Below are 14258 nucleotides of genomic sequence, written 5' to 3' on the forward strand. Positions count from 1 at the left end.
GCTAGTCACGCACGCATGGACGGAGGAAGAAAAAAAAAACAAGATGGGGTCGCCAGGATGGGAAGGAAAAGATCACATGCCGGCGCTGGGAAGGAAAAGATCATATGCCAGCGCTGTATCCCCGCGCATCTCCCTGTCCTAATTTGGAAGCAAGGGAAAGACATAGTAGATGAAAACCCTCGATATAAATAATAACTAAATATGTTATTATTCAAATGGATATTTCCATGAATTTTCCATCCTGAAAAAAGTCATAGATTCTAAGGGGATTTGAATTTCCAAAATGACCTAATATGGTAACTTGGGCGGGTGGAGTTCTTTTTTCATAAAAAAAAACCGATAGTAGGCGTTGGGTCGGTATATTGTGTAAAGTCCTCGTGACTTGGGCCCATCTATCAATTTTATATCGTGCGTTAGATTAACTAGCAAACGTACCCGGCCCGTACGTTCCACTGTATGTTTTGGATGAGTTGTTCTAACCATGAGCAAGAGTCATAATGGCCGAATCACATACCGGGTCCAGAGTAAAAACGCGGGACATAAGAAACCTTCAATTGAAGCGTTTCTTTTTTTTCACAAAAGACCCCACGCATTTTCAGCAACGGCTTTCTTTCTCCATGTTCTCTTCTCTCTGTTTCTCGTCTCCACCCAACAAGAAAATCAAATCAACTACAGCTGCTGCCTCTCCCAATTTTTCATCGTTCATTCGGACTTCGAAGCCATCGTCCTAGCTACACAGAACTGGCACCATATCTCCACCTGGGACGTCTCGCCTGGGTGAGGCCGGTCTCACATAGAGTAGGAGGGAGCAGATAAAAGGCGATTATGAGTGACAAACGCCACATTGACACAAGCAAACTTCATGGAAGTCGACGAACGTGTGACGAGACGGCAGTGCCTTTTGGACTCTCAGGATAGATGTTATAAATACAAATCGCAAGGATCTATAATTTGTTCTCTTAGACCTAGAATTTTGTTCTCCTAAACTGAGAACATCTTTCTTCTAAAAACGGAACATTATTTTCTAAACCTAGAACAAATGCAACTGCTCGATAAAATAAAATGTTTCATCTTTATATAAAAAATGTTCATTAATAAAAGTTTATCTAAATATGCCTAAGTGGGATCTTGTTTTGAAGAATTTATTATAAGAAATACAATGGTGCAAAAGGAATATTTGGAATCTCGGTTTGACAAATATAATATTTTTTAACTTTCAAAAAATGTTGCATGAGTGGTGTTGTAAGTAAATTTGGATTCTTACATGGCTGCATGCATGAGTGATGAGCAAGTAGTTTCTAATCAGTTTTACGGATTTATGGAGAAGTATATGTCATGAAGTAGCCCATTATAATACATTTAACCCACTACCGTGTTAATCGAATCAACAATCCCTGAAGAAAATTAATTTGCTGACTTCATGAGCTCCACGTGCTTTCCAAAAATATGGTCCCGTAGTGATGTGTAAATCACTTGATTGAACTTAAAAAAAAAAGTCACGTCTAACACTCACCATGTGTTGGTGTCTCAAAACTAACTAATAAACCAGGTGGCTCCAACCTTCAACAGAGAAATGGTATAAAGTGTTGGCTATCCTTCCACATGGAGGATGAGTTTGAGCCTAACAAAGCAGCCCAAATATAGCTCACAGTACAGTTCTTGTGAGTCATTGATTTTTGTGCAATCAACGGTGGAGATGGATCCTTGGATGGAATAAAAATCACAAACCCTAGCATCCATTGCTTCAGCTGCTGCTGCTATGAGAGGGAGGTGAAACACGACACCCCCCCCCTACGCGCGCGCCCACACACACCACAACATGAGAAGAGAGAAAGAAGAAGGGAAAATCAGTCCAGATTTGATGGTTCTGAATAGGTCATCTTCAAGCCAGTGATTAGAGGTTCAAACGTGGTTGGATTGGTACCAAGCTCGATGCACTAGTTCCTCACTTAGAGTACTTTGATCTGTCAAGTTGGCTTGAGGATTAGTTGAGTAGAGCACCAGATTTGTGAGGGGTTTTGTCAGTTCGGGTCACTGCATTTTCAGGACAGAGCAGTTTTGTTATATGATTGTTTTGGATGGTGAAACGGTGTCCTGAAATTTGGTCAGTAGTTAGGGGACTCGTAGAGCTACATGTCAACTAAAATTCATGCACAGTGGAGCTTTAGTTTGTGAGATGAGATGTGAACCAATTACCGAGGAGGATAGAATATGTGACTCCTTTATTTGTTTAGTTGCTATTGTTCGTCTTGTTACAAGTGTAGTTAATGTTAAGTTTGTAACTTCAGGAATGTGTTGCTGCTGGTGTAATCATCTAGATGCTCTAGAGAAGACTCCTTGTATTCTTTGTTGATTATAGTAGAAGCTTGCAGTGGACCGTTTGTTAGTGTGATTTTTACTCCTCACCTTGAGGTTTTCCACATATATCATTGTGTCTGATGTGTGTTTGATTTTAAATTCTGCTGCATATCTAATGGTAGATGCTCTCCTCATGATTCATTACAAGACTAGGGATTAATTGTGTATTTTTCAGCCATTTTATCCCAGCATAAAAACGTAGAACAAACTGCTGCTAATCACAAGATAAGAAGCAAAAAGTCTGCATGCACTCTTCAAATTAATAGAAATGAAATCACCAAAAAAAAACTATCTATATGTTTGCTTTGTAGAAAAGAACAACCTTGATTCCTCGCATGCTCACCCTTCGTTCACGGTTTGCCTTGATACACCTGACTACTTGGGCTGCACCTCAAGTAGTCTTGTCCCATGATAGACAACCTCTAGTCTCGACCCTTCACTTTCAGTATAACATCTGTCCATAGACCCTCACAATAGCGAAATGATCATGATCATCTGGCATTCTTTCCGAGAATGGATCATGTCATGTGTTTCCGAATTGATCAGGAGTTAATAATCAGTTATATCTCTTGCTCCGACCCAAAACTAAGGAGTCGAAAATACGGGTTCATCTAAAACCAAAAGTCTAGGGATTCTCACGCTTCATCACCACAAAAAAGGTCGATTGTCCTCTGGGATTTATTATGCATCAGTTTTATGATATTCAAGAGTGAATTAATATTACGGATAATACAAAGCCACAAAAGAATTCAGGAGTACGAGATAAGATTAAGAAATCCATGGTCTCACTAGACACAATGCACAAGTACTAGGACACAACACACACACACACACACACACACACACACACACACACACACACACACACGCACGCACGCACGCACACACACACACACAATATGCATGCATATTAACAACACGATAAATATTCAACCATGATGATTAATCAAGCATGATCGTCTTGTTAAGTGCAATAGTTGGAGTTGCAGAATGAATTAACCCTTTTGCCGTGGACACTAAAGCAGTCAGAGATGGGCCACTCTCCAAAACAACACCTATGTTGCCATAGAAGACCTTGTGCTTTTCCACTTTTGACGGGGTCATTTCTACCTTGGACAGTGCTTCCATCATCCCCCCCTTCTCTCAATATAGTTGCATAGCAAGGACAAAGTTTCACAATAGATGTCGCCATCTCAACTATGACCCTTCTCATTCTTGGGTATTCAGGATTTGGTTTTCTATTGGAGTTGAGTGTGCCAACAAGCTTCTGAACTAGCTCAGATTGGTTGGTTCGTAACTGTAGCTGATCATGGATAAATGATTCTGGGATCATGTCACAGATTTGTGATACGAGGCCGATTAGGACCTCCAGGTGTTTTCCCTCCGCAGACATCATATTTTCCATCACCTGCAGGAACGGTGGTGTGATAAAAACTTCAGGTAATGACGACTATTTCAAGACCATTTTAATTAAAATGGACAAAAAACTACGAAATGAAATATATGAGAAACCACCATAATTTATGTATGAGCGCTCATATTTTTTTAACCCACTAAGCTTCAGTGCTAAGTTGTACTATATATACCATATACTTCAAATTTCGAACTCAATGACAACAACATGCCAAAATTATTTATCTTAGTAGCAATAGAGAGACTCACCATTGGGAAGACAGATGACAGGTGGTTGCTTGCATCTTGATGGCGCAGTTTGTCTTTGGCTTGTGCACAAATATTCTGCAATAGACTTGCAGCAACATATATGTACTCATCTTCACACAGCATGTTCTTGAGATCCTTGATAATTTCATATCCTGTTTCTTCCAAGATAACCAAGCAATTTGCAGGACTCTCTGTTGTAAGGTTTGCAAGTGCTTCCCCTGCAGCCATTCGCAGGGACTGATCACTGTCGTAGTAATCATTGGTTGGTCCATCCTTCCCAATAAATGCATGCACGAGTTTGCAAATAGTCACCTTGCAGCTCCCAATCTCTTTCCTTGCATCCTCATCCAAGGCCAGCTTGTTTAAGATATCAATCACTAGTTTCATTAGCTCAGGGCTGCTGCGGCTGTCCTCCAAGACACATTCGAGGTTGTTCAGTAAAAAGGAACTGTTGCACAGCTCTTGCCGAACTTCTACCCCAATGTTCTCTTTGGTGCTTGCAAGCCTCCTCACAAAATTCAGCGATGGACATATCACCGCACGCTGCTGCTCATAGTTGCTATTTTCACAGCCGGTTGAGTAGCTTATGAGCCCTATAATCTTGGAACTGAGGTATGTCGATTTGGCAATTTCTACACAATTGTCAGGATCATGAGCAAGCTTCTCCAGAATTACCATGCCCAGTATGGGGAGTGAGTCCTGAGGAGTCAAGGGCAGCTCGTCCAGAACAGACCACTTGTCTTTCATCCGCTTCCAACACCGGTGTACCCAGTAGCAACCTCCTTGTTTATCTTGTGCATGCTCACCCACTAGCTGTTCATCAGTATATTGACTACCTGCATTTCCTCCATTACTAGAAACTATATGCACTGAAGTTTCTTGATCTGCTAGTAGGTCATTACCAGCATCAAGGAGCGAAGACAGCAACTTCAACATGCCTGGGATCTCTGCAATTGTAAGTCTGTCAGCAAGGTGGGCGATGACCCTAGCAGCATTAAGCCTGGTATCTTGCCATCCGAGCATGCAAATCAATGTGGACAATGTCTTCTTGGACCTGATGATTTTTGTCTCGAGCTCTTGACTGGAATTGGTTTCCCTGTTTTCATGCAGGAGGTTGCCAAGAATAAGAACACCAACTAGCCGTATCTCATCACTTGACCTGGAGCTTAGGGACTCCTTGGCGAAGCGGGCGAGGCTCACTGTCTTCCTTGCAGAAAACAAGCCAGTTTCCATGCATGTCATGTAGGCGGACTCGTAGTACAGATCGATGGCTTTTGCTCCTTGCTGACCTCTGAGTTTTGACTGACGGACAAGCATTCTGCGTGGGAAGAAGGAGAAGAGCCCGAGGATGCTTGCCGTGATGTAGAAAGAACCTTGGCATATTGACAGCATGTAGAAGACTTTAATCGCTGGCACCATGTTTGGGCTAGTACTGTCCTCTTTGGGCAGCCGGTGATAATCAGAATGCAAGCTTTGGAATCTCAGAGATGAGAGGAAGACCTGAACGACGGCGGCTGGGACTTGGAAGTTCTCAATCAGTAGCACCGCTACAAGTAGAATGCATGACAAGCCGGCAGTGAGAGATGTGAACAAGCGGGGGCCCACGATTCCGCGGTTAAGCCCACTTACCACCAAATACCAAAGGAACAATATGTGTAGGATCGCGTCGATCCAGCACAAGCAGCGGCCAACTGACAGACTATTATTTGCTGCCGGAGTCTGAAGGCTTCCAAGAGATAGTACCGCTGCTGTGAATGAGAGGATGAAACCAGTGGGATCCACTGCTTCAACGCCAATTGCAAGTGTAGGTGGCCATGCAGCCACTGCCAAACCGAAAGCCAGGCTTACAGCAGAAACCACTTTGGCAAGAGATAGCAGACTGTGGCCCCAAGGAGTGTTTGTTAGGTTGGCAACTATCGGGGGCCTAGAAATAAGCAGCAGCGCTGCCACCACCATTGTTAGTAACTCTGCAGACACGCTGGCAACGTAAAATGCGCGTGTATAATAATATTGGTAGCCTGTCTCTCCTCCAAGCGGAATAATCTTGTATAATAATCGCGTGGTATATGGGAGATTGTCCATTGCCCCACTTGTGTAGAGAGCATAGAAAATTAGATAGGCTGCTACTACAACCCACAGCTGAAATTTCCGGTGCCATTGGGATGAGCTTGTTAGTTGAGAACCACCTCGTAGATGCATCTTGCTCATAAGAATTAGTACTGCCGCTTGGATAGCGCCCATGAACAAAGGTCCAATAATCGGCAACCAGGTAACGAGGTCTATCCACAACCCCATGACTAGCACCACTTCATTCCCTTCTTGTGGTCGCCCTAACATGCGAGCAAACGACATGTTGGTCCATCTAAGTGCCCTCGTTGTCCCAAACATTGACTGGTTATCCGATTTGTAGTTGCGGCTAAAAATCCTGACAAGTGCAAACCAAAAGTTCATATGAAGTCACAAAACACACACAAAATAAACATCTTTTTTGTAGAAATCTCCTCGTATCTATGCTGGTTGTTAAATCTCATCCCTCAACAAGATATTTCTGTTCATTCAGTAAGATTGAATCCCCAGCAATTAACATTCTCTCTATGGTTGGTGGATGGTTGGAAGGCTGACTGGGATGAAATTGTTGCTGATGCAGCTCAATATGCATTCCAGGAGGGAGATGACATTATCTCCTGGAAGTTTGGTCCAAAAGGACACTTTAGTGTGAAATCTGTATATGATGCTTTATCTGTTACTGAAAATGGACCATATCATAAGAAAATCTGGAAAAGTAAGGTCCCGGCCAAAATCAAAAATTTTCTCTGGCTGGTCCTAAACAATGCAATATTAACAAAAGATAACATGATTAGAAGAAATTGGGTTGGTGATCCCATTTGTTATTTCTGTCCTCTTGAAGAATCTGTTAATCATTTGCTGTTCCAGTGCAGCATGTCTAAGGCAGTCTGGGCCATTACTGCCCACTGCATTGGTGCTTCTGATATTCCTAGAACCTTTGACCAATGTTGGAGTTGGGTAGAAAAATGGCTTCCTTTTGGACAAAAGTTTCATGCAATAGGGATTGCTGCAATATGTTGGGCTATTTGGAAGGCTCGTAATAAAATGTGATTTGAAGGAAAAGTTGTACAACATCCTGTTGAAATAATCTGTCATGCATGTGCCCTAATGAGTTACTGGGCAGGTTTACTCAGTGAAGCTGATAAGAAGGCGCTGGAAGACGGCGCAAACACCATGCTGCGTATCGCCATCAAGCTCGCGGGGAAGAGAACTGGTAACAAGCGTCCACTGCTTCAGAATGAAGGAGATGACCATCAACAGACTTGAAGGGAGGGGGGTTGTCGCGGGGTCAGAACCGCGGCAAGCATGTTATTCGTGTCGGTGTTAGAGTACGGGTGTCCGGTGGCTCGGGTGGACTCAAGAACACAAGAATCACAGAGATGATGCAACGGTTTATCCTGATTTGGGCCAATCGATGCCCTACGTCCAGTAGCTGATGATCCTTATACTCAAAAGCACCCAAAATTAGGGGGTTACAACAGGGTTGTAGAGAGATTTGGTAGGGTGTTAGCTCGGTGCTAATCCTATGGTTGCCTCCCCGCCGGTAGAGCCTTCCCCTCATCGGAGAGGAGGAAGACGACGGGATGCGGTGGAGGAGCTCTCGGTGCCCCTCTGTGGGTTGCCTTGCTCTCGGTGCTGAGTAGAGGCCAAAGAATGGAATGGAATGTCTTTTGACGATCGTTTCTCTTCCCCCTCCTAGGTCCGACCTTATCCCTTATATAACGAGATAGGTCGGGTACATGGTAGTTTAGGGGAACTAGTCTATGGTCTACATGCGCCAGAGTCTAGGAGGGCCTTGCAACGATGTGTTGTGGACCGTGGCGGTGTCGTGGAGACAAAGAAGCCTTGGCCATCGCTCGGCTGCTCTGTTCTAACACCCTGCGTGTCAACCTATGTCGGCTTGGACCGGCCTCCCCCGGGTGGACCTTCTGGAGTCTTCTTGACGATGAAGGAGGTCGGCTCCAGGGGCTGTTGCGCGGGCCCGGGAGCCCTAGAGGCCGCTGGGAAGCTTTGTCTTCTTGTGTCACGCCCCGTGCGTGGCCTTGTCGGGAAAGTGGCCGGCAATGCCGTGCCCAAGGGGCAACACCGGGGAGCCCCCGAGCCTTGGTAGCTTGGGGCTTGTCTTCTTGTGCCCGGGCCTTGGCTGTCATCATTGGTGGGGTAGGAGCCAAGGGCCAGGCCGGAGCGTCAGCGTAGATTAGGTGCCTCAGGGCTTGGGCGAGCCCCTGAGCTCCAGCAGAGGTTGCGGCGGAGTCAGGCTTAGCCGGGTTTCTTCTCAGAGGGTGCGCACGAGCGTACCCGATGGGTATAGCCCCCAAGCCCCCAGGCGATCTTGGAGGGGTCGGTCAGGGGGTCTTCTTCGTTCGGAAACCATTGGACCCGAGGCTTAACATACCCATACGTTAGGATCTCTTCAGGAGCCCCGAGCCCTTCATGGCCTCACTTGGCGTGATGGCAACGAAGGGCTGAATTCGATCTTCTGGTTATCGAACCCTCCTTGGCGGGGGTAGCTTTCACTGACAAGGGTGTTGTGCCCTGCTTGGAGCCTTCTTCTCCAATGTGCTAGGTGTTGCTTGGCTATCGGGGCTAAGCGATGTTGGTGCTGATCCTTCTGTGAGCCTATGTTGCAGAGGTCTTTGACTTGAGCGAGGGCTCGGCAAACTCGTCTGGGAGTTACCATCCTTAGGCCCAAGGGCGCCCTTCTTTTTGAACGGGGCCTGCCATGGGTCAGGTGATCGAGAGCGTCTGGGCTCTGGCTCGGGGCCAACCGATCATCCGGAGCGCCACGCCCTTCTGAGGGCTACGGTAGCAGGTCATGGTCCTCTCGAGCCGGCCTTTCTAGGGTCAACCTTCTGCGGGCATACATGGGTGTGGGGAGCGCGTGGAGTCTTGGACGGGGGCCCTCATTGGGCCCACTACTCAGCGGCTCCTGAGCCAACTCCAGGGAGTTGGTTGGTTTTGGGGGATGCTCCACCCAAGCGCCCGTTGATCAGGGGTCGGTTGCTCTGTCTAGGGAGCTAGCGTAGCCCCCGAGGCTGTTGTGGGGCCTCCCTACCAGCGGAAGCGGTGACTTCTGGGTGCATCCCTTCTGCCAATGCCTTGCGTAGGTGGTTGATGGCGTCTGGGCCATCGTGCCTGGTGGAGGAGTTAAGATGTCCACCCCCGCACCATCCCACTTCGTCTGGGAGATGGGATGCCAGGGCCACGTGGAGCAGATCTAGCGGAGGAGCCATGGCACTTGGTGCACATAGATCTAGGATGTCGATGGTAGCCGATGGGCCCGAGGGAAGTTGAATCCCCTCAAGTCCTATGAGGAGGCGTGCGTGGAGTGAGCGGCGCGTGTGGTGGAAGGTGGAGCGGGGACTTGACTCCCTATCGGTGGTTCCCTGGCTATCTTTACTACATGGTTGTCATTACGCAACCGCCTTGGGGCATGCTGTTGGGATTGAGGAAACGCCCGGCCGGTTCCCTAGGGCCCCTTTAGGCCATTGATGGCTAATTAGAGGGCCCGAAGCTGCTCATGTTTGGGCTATAAAGGGGAGCCTCGGGGATGCAATGTCTTCAATCCATTCCTCCGGCCCCTTCTTCTTCTCAGATCCATCTTCTTCGGCGGCGTTGGTGGCGATGAAGTGTGACGCTTCCCTCTAGGTGAGCCTATCTTGGTGCGTCGGGCGATTGCTTCTTCGAGGGTGGAAGGATTCCAGCGAGGTAGCCTCCACAACTACATGAGGTGGCAGGAGATACTCCGCAGCGCTGCGCGGATTTTGCCTCATGTAGCGTGGGTGGCTGCTGATCTTCTCCAGTCTCCATCTACAGGGAGGCTGACCAAACCCCTAGGGGCTCTTGGCCTAGGAGCCCATTAGTGTGAGCCCTATGGAGGGGGTTAGGATGGGGCCTCGCCATATTGCCCTTTGCAGACCTCCCCGCGCTTGCACCTAAAGAAGTTCTGGGAGGTCGGCCCTTCCCGGCTCGGTAGGCTGACCTTTGTCGTAGGGGCTCTCCTCCCTCTCTGAGGAGGAGAGGAGATCATCATGGGGTTAGGGTGTCGGCCCCATGCTAGGTTAAAGCAGGTTTTGCCACCGTATATTGTAATCGGGTTGTTCCCAATTAATGAAATGAAATTACTTTCGTTTGTAATCCCATTTGCTCTTAAGTCATGCTCAGAGGCTTTGTCCCTCATTGGGATGGGCTATTACGATGACGGCCTCGGTGGCCAAGATCGCTACACCCATGCTTCTAGTGGGTAAGTCTGTGAGAATCCAGGGTTTACGGTCGTTCCGTGCCCTGGTCATGTCCTCGAGAGGGGAGATCCTTTGCTTCTAGACCGAGCCACTCGTATAGTTCCCAAGCCCATCTGTCGGTGCTCGAGGGCTCGCTGCCTCCCTCGTTGGGTCACCACAAGCGACTCTAAGTCAGTACTCGGACATCGTTCATCCAGGCGATCAGGGCGCTTCTAGGCGCCTCGGCTACAGCCGCGTGGGCTCATCTCCCAAACATCCCTCGCACTTTAGGTGCTTCGGGTGGCCTTGAAGCTCAGTGGGCTAGCCTTAGAACCCTTGGTGATGCCCCTTCTGTGGGGCCCCTAGACCATCATGTGGTGGGGTGGCCTGATACAATGAAGGATTGAGAGATAGGCAGGTACCTGCAAAGAAAACAGAATGGACATGTCGATACGGGACCCATGGGGTTTCGTATGGAGAACAGAGCAGATCATAATCAATCCAACGCAAAGGCTAAGGCCGACTAGACGTAAGGTTATTACTCGATCTACGATCGAGGGTCTGAACCAGGATAAATCGGCTATCTCTTGCGTGAACTTGATGGTAAATGTAGGGAGACAACGATTTATACTGGTTCGGCACGCCGGAAAATCACGGCGCCCTACGTCCAGTGTGGGGTGGATAGTATATTGCGCCCTGCGCTATTTGTTGTGTTGCGAGGTATGTTGTGGTTATGTCTGTCGCTCCTGTGTCTCTTATCTCCCGATCTAGGGACCCCTGCCCTCCTTTATATAGTCCAGGAGAGGCGGGAGTCCTAGTCGGTTACAAAGTAGAGATTCTAGTAGGATTATGTGTAACTAGTTCTAGTAGGATTACATATAGGGAATCCTAGTTGGACTAGGTCTTCTTCTCTCTTCTCCGTGTGAAACCCCATGGGTCCCGTATCGACGAGCCCCCGAGCATCTCATGGATGAGCTTCGGAAGCCTTCTTGTTCTTCTTGGTCTTCGTTGAGTTGCTGTAAATCCGTTCGAGGTTCTTCTTGAAGTGAAACCTTGAGATGGTCTTCTTTGTCTTTTCTTCGGCTGATGTGCACTTTTGGATAAAAGTGCACTCAGTGAGTGTAGCCTCCGAGCCTCTTGCTTGTTGGGACAAGAAGCCAGAGGGTCCCTTTAGTCTTCTTGGTTGCTCCGAGTTCTTTTTTGGTGGGTGCAATTTTTCGTAAAAATTGCACTCACTGAGTGTAGCCCCCCGAGCCTCTTGCTTTTGCTTGCAAAAGTTGGAGGGTCCAGATTCTTGTCTTCAAAAAATTTTTTGGGGTTATGTATCCCGCAGCCCCCAAGCCTTCTCCGAGTACTTTTCTTTAGAATAGAAATCGGATGAAGGGTCTTGATGTGTTGTCTTTGTTGTACTCTTGAGTACTTGTATTCTTGGTCTTTCATCCTTGAATTTGAGCCCCCGAGCGTAGTTGAAGCGAATGTCGAGCCCCCGAGCTTAGTTTTTTGACTAAGCCATGATGCTCTTTCGAGTTGTTTTTTATTCAACGAGGTCGTTTCTAGACTTCTCTGGTTCTTGATGTCCCTCTTCCAGGTTGTTTGCACTTCGTCCAGGTTCTTTCTGAATTTGTATGTACCTCATCCGGGTTGTTTTTTTATCAATCCGGGTTCTTTCTGAAATGTTCTTCCAGGTTGTTTTTGATTCATTCGGGTTCTTTCTGATCTTGTCTTGGTTCTTGCCACACCTCTTCTGGGTTGTTTGCACCTCGTCCAGGTCCTTTCTGAACTTGTATGTACCTCATCCGGGTTGTTTTCTGATCAATCCGGGTTCTTTCTGAATTTGTCTTGGTACTTGCAGCACCTCTTCGGGGTTTTTTTTTCAGATTTGTTGATGTATATGAAGAATATGTTCCTCGTCTAGTCCCTCGCGGTCCTCGCAGTGTCCCGAAGAGGGGGCGAATGGACGGGTCTTCATCTGGCTTGCCTGTCTCCAAGAAGCCTCGCAAACCAAGTACTCCCTCAGGTACTCCAGTTGTTGCTAGCATGCTCTTAGGTGAGCACATTTAATACTCTTTGTTCTGTTATTTTCATGTTTCTCTCTTGAACCGAGTACTTTTCATCTCCTTTTCAGCAGGGTCCCTAGATCGGGAGATAAGAGACACAGGAGCGACAGACATAACCACAACATACCTCGCAACACAACAAATAGTGCAGGGCGCAATATACTATCCACCCCACATTGGACGTAGGGCGCCGTGATTTTTCGGCGTGCCGAACCAGTATAAATCGTTGTCTCCCTACGTTTACCATCGAGTTCCTGCAAACGCCGATACCCCTCCGAACAAATCACCGCCCCGGGTACTCCCATGGCGGGTTGCTGGTGGTAAAACATCGACAGCTAGCGCGCCAAGTAGGGGACCTCGGCGCTTTGCGTTCGAGAGCTCGGTGGACCTCAAAATCAAGATTCGCCGCGGCTGTCATTGGCATCATTCGACAACTCGCTGAAGCGCATGTTCTCAGCGACGTCCTCGTACATCCAATCGATCGTTCAGGCTGCCGCTGGGAAGGTGTGCGTACACTAACAGCAACCCGACGTCTCGAGGCATAGTACAAGTAGCTGGGCGGTACACGGAGCCACTAGAGGACAAGTGCAAGCCGAACTAGAATCAGCTTCGGTCTGATCACGGTGCCAAGTCCGAATAGAATTAATTTACTCAACTCTAGGATGATTCAACTCCATCACGGACAACCTATCCAGAATAGGACACAGAGCAAGACGACATCAGGCAGATTCATAAGAGAAAATATGGGATGACGTATACATCAGCAAAGCGACAAAGATTCCGTACACAAACTAATACAATGTTTAGAAGCAAGCACGTACAAGTCCTAGGGCCAATTCTATCCAAGCCGAGTACTGTATCAAGCAAAAAGTCCTGGCATCGGATACAAATTCTACTATGACAGACAAGACGATATCCATCTGCTCAAAGTACATGCAAAGGATGCTACAAGGATGACACAAGCAGCAAGCTAGCCAAAAGCAATTAGCGTATTAATATTTGGTTTTTTCATATACGCGTATATAGGCAAATATACATGGAGAAGGCACATTGACAACTCAACTGGAACGGATCCGGTCAAGAACTAGATGACAAGAACTCACCACGATGTCCAACCACTTCAAGATGCAAATAAAGAAGGTGTACATACACGTGCATACATAACAAGCCATCCAGTCAAATCAGAACCAAGCCAGAAGCTAACAAGATGTCCAAGACCACAAGCAAATTGCATCGCTGCATCAAGATCCACCGGGTTGTTCGGCTACATGCACACAACGACAACTCGGCTCCTTCAAGAATCTACCAGGGAGCAACTTACCTCACCATGCAAGCCAAGATGATGAAGCAAAGCAAGGCCAATGGCAACGTATACGTGTATATATTCGTGCACGAACAGATGTCTACGACTGCCTCAAAAAAAAGGGAGGGGGTCAACAAGAAGGCTCACGTCAGGCTGGAAGGGTGCACCGCCCCCCATGCCGTCAGCGCCGATCACAACAACAACTCGACGACTCTACCGTGTGACGCTTGATGGACTACTCCCACTACTCGGACTCAACCGGGTACTCGACAATGGCTTCCTGATACTCGGCAGCGACTTCAGAGTACACGCGATGGGTTTTGAGTTGTTCCAAGTACTCAACATACCGCGATTGCTTGTTGTAAAAAAAAACCGCGATCGCTCAGCCGGTTTACCTCATCAGCAAAGTACTCGACAGAACTGTTCGACTACTTCAAGCTGTTCGACTACATCTGGCGACAAGAGAGCTATCAAATCTCCTTCCAACTACTTGGCTGCACGCCGCGCCGAATGCAACGCAAACAACTCGGCTGCGGTGATGGACAACTCTGCCATGAACCAAGCTAAGTAACGCTTTAATTTTTTACATTT

The 14258-nt window shown here is 47.4% G+C and overlaps 1 pseudogene; it reads right to left on the minus strand.

Moving 5' to 3' along the window:
* Positions 1-3288: 3288 nt before the first annotated feature.
* The window catches only part of LOC136472856 (uncharacterized), a 47655-nt pseudogene continuing 36685 nt past the window's right edge, over positions 3289-14258 (minus strand).

Source organism: Miscanthus floridulus, chromosome 8 (genome assembly GCF_019320115.1).
Source record: "Miscanthus floridulus cultivar M001 chromosome 8, ASM1932011v1, whole genome shotgun sequence".
NCBI lineage: Eukaryota > Viridiplantae > Streptophyta > Magnoliopsida > Poales > Poaceae > Miscanthus > Miscanthus floridulus.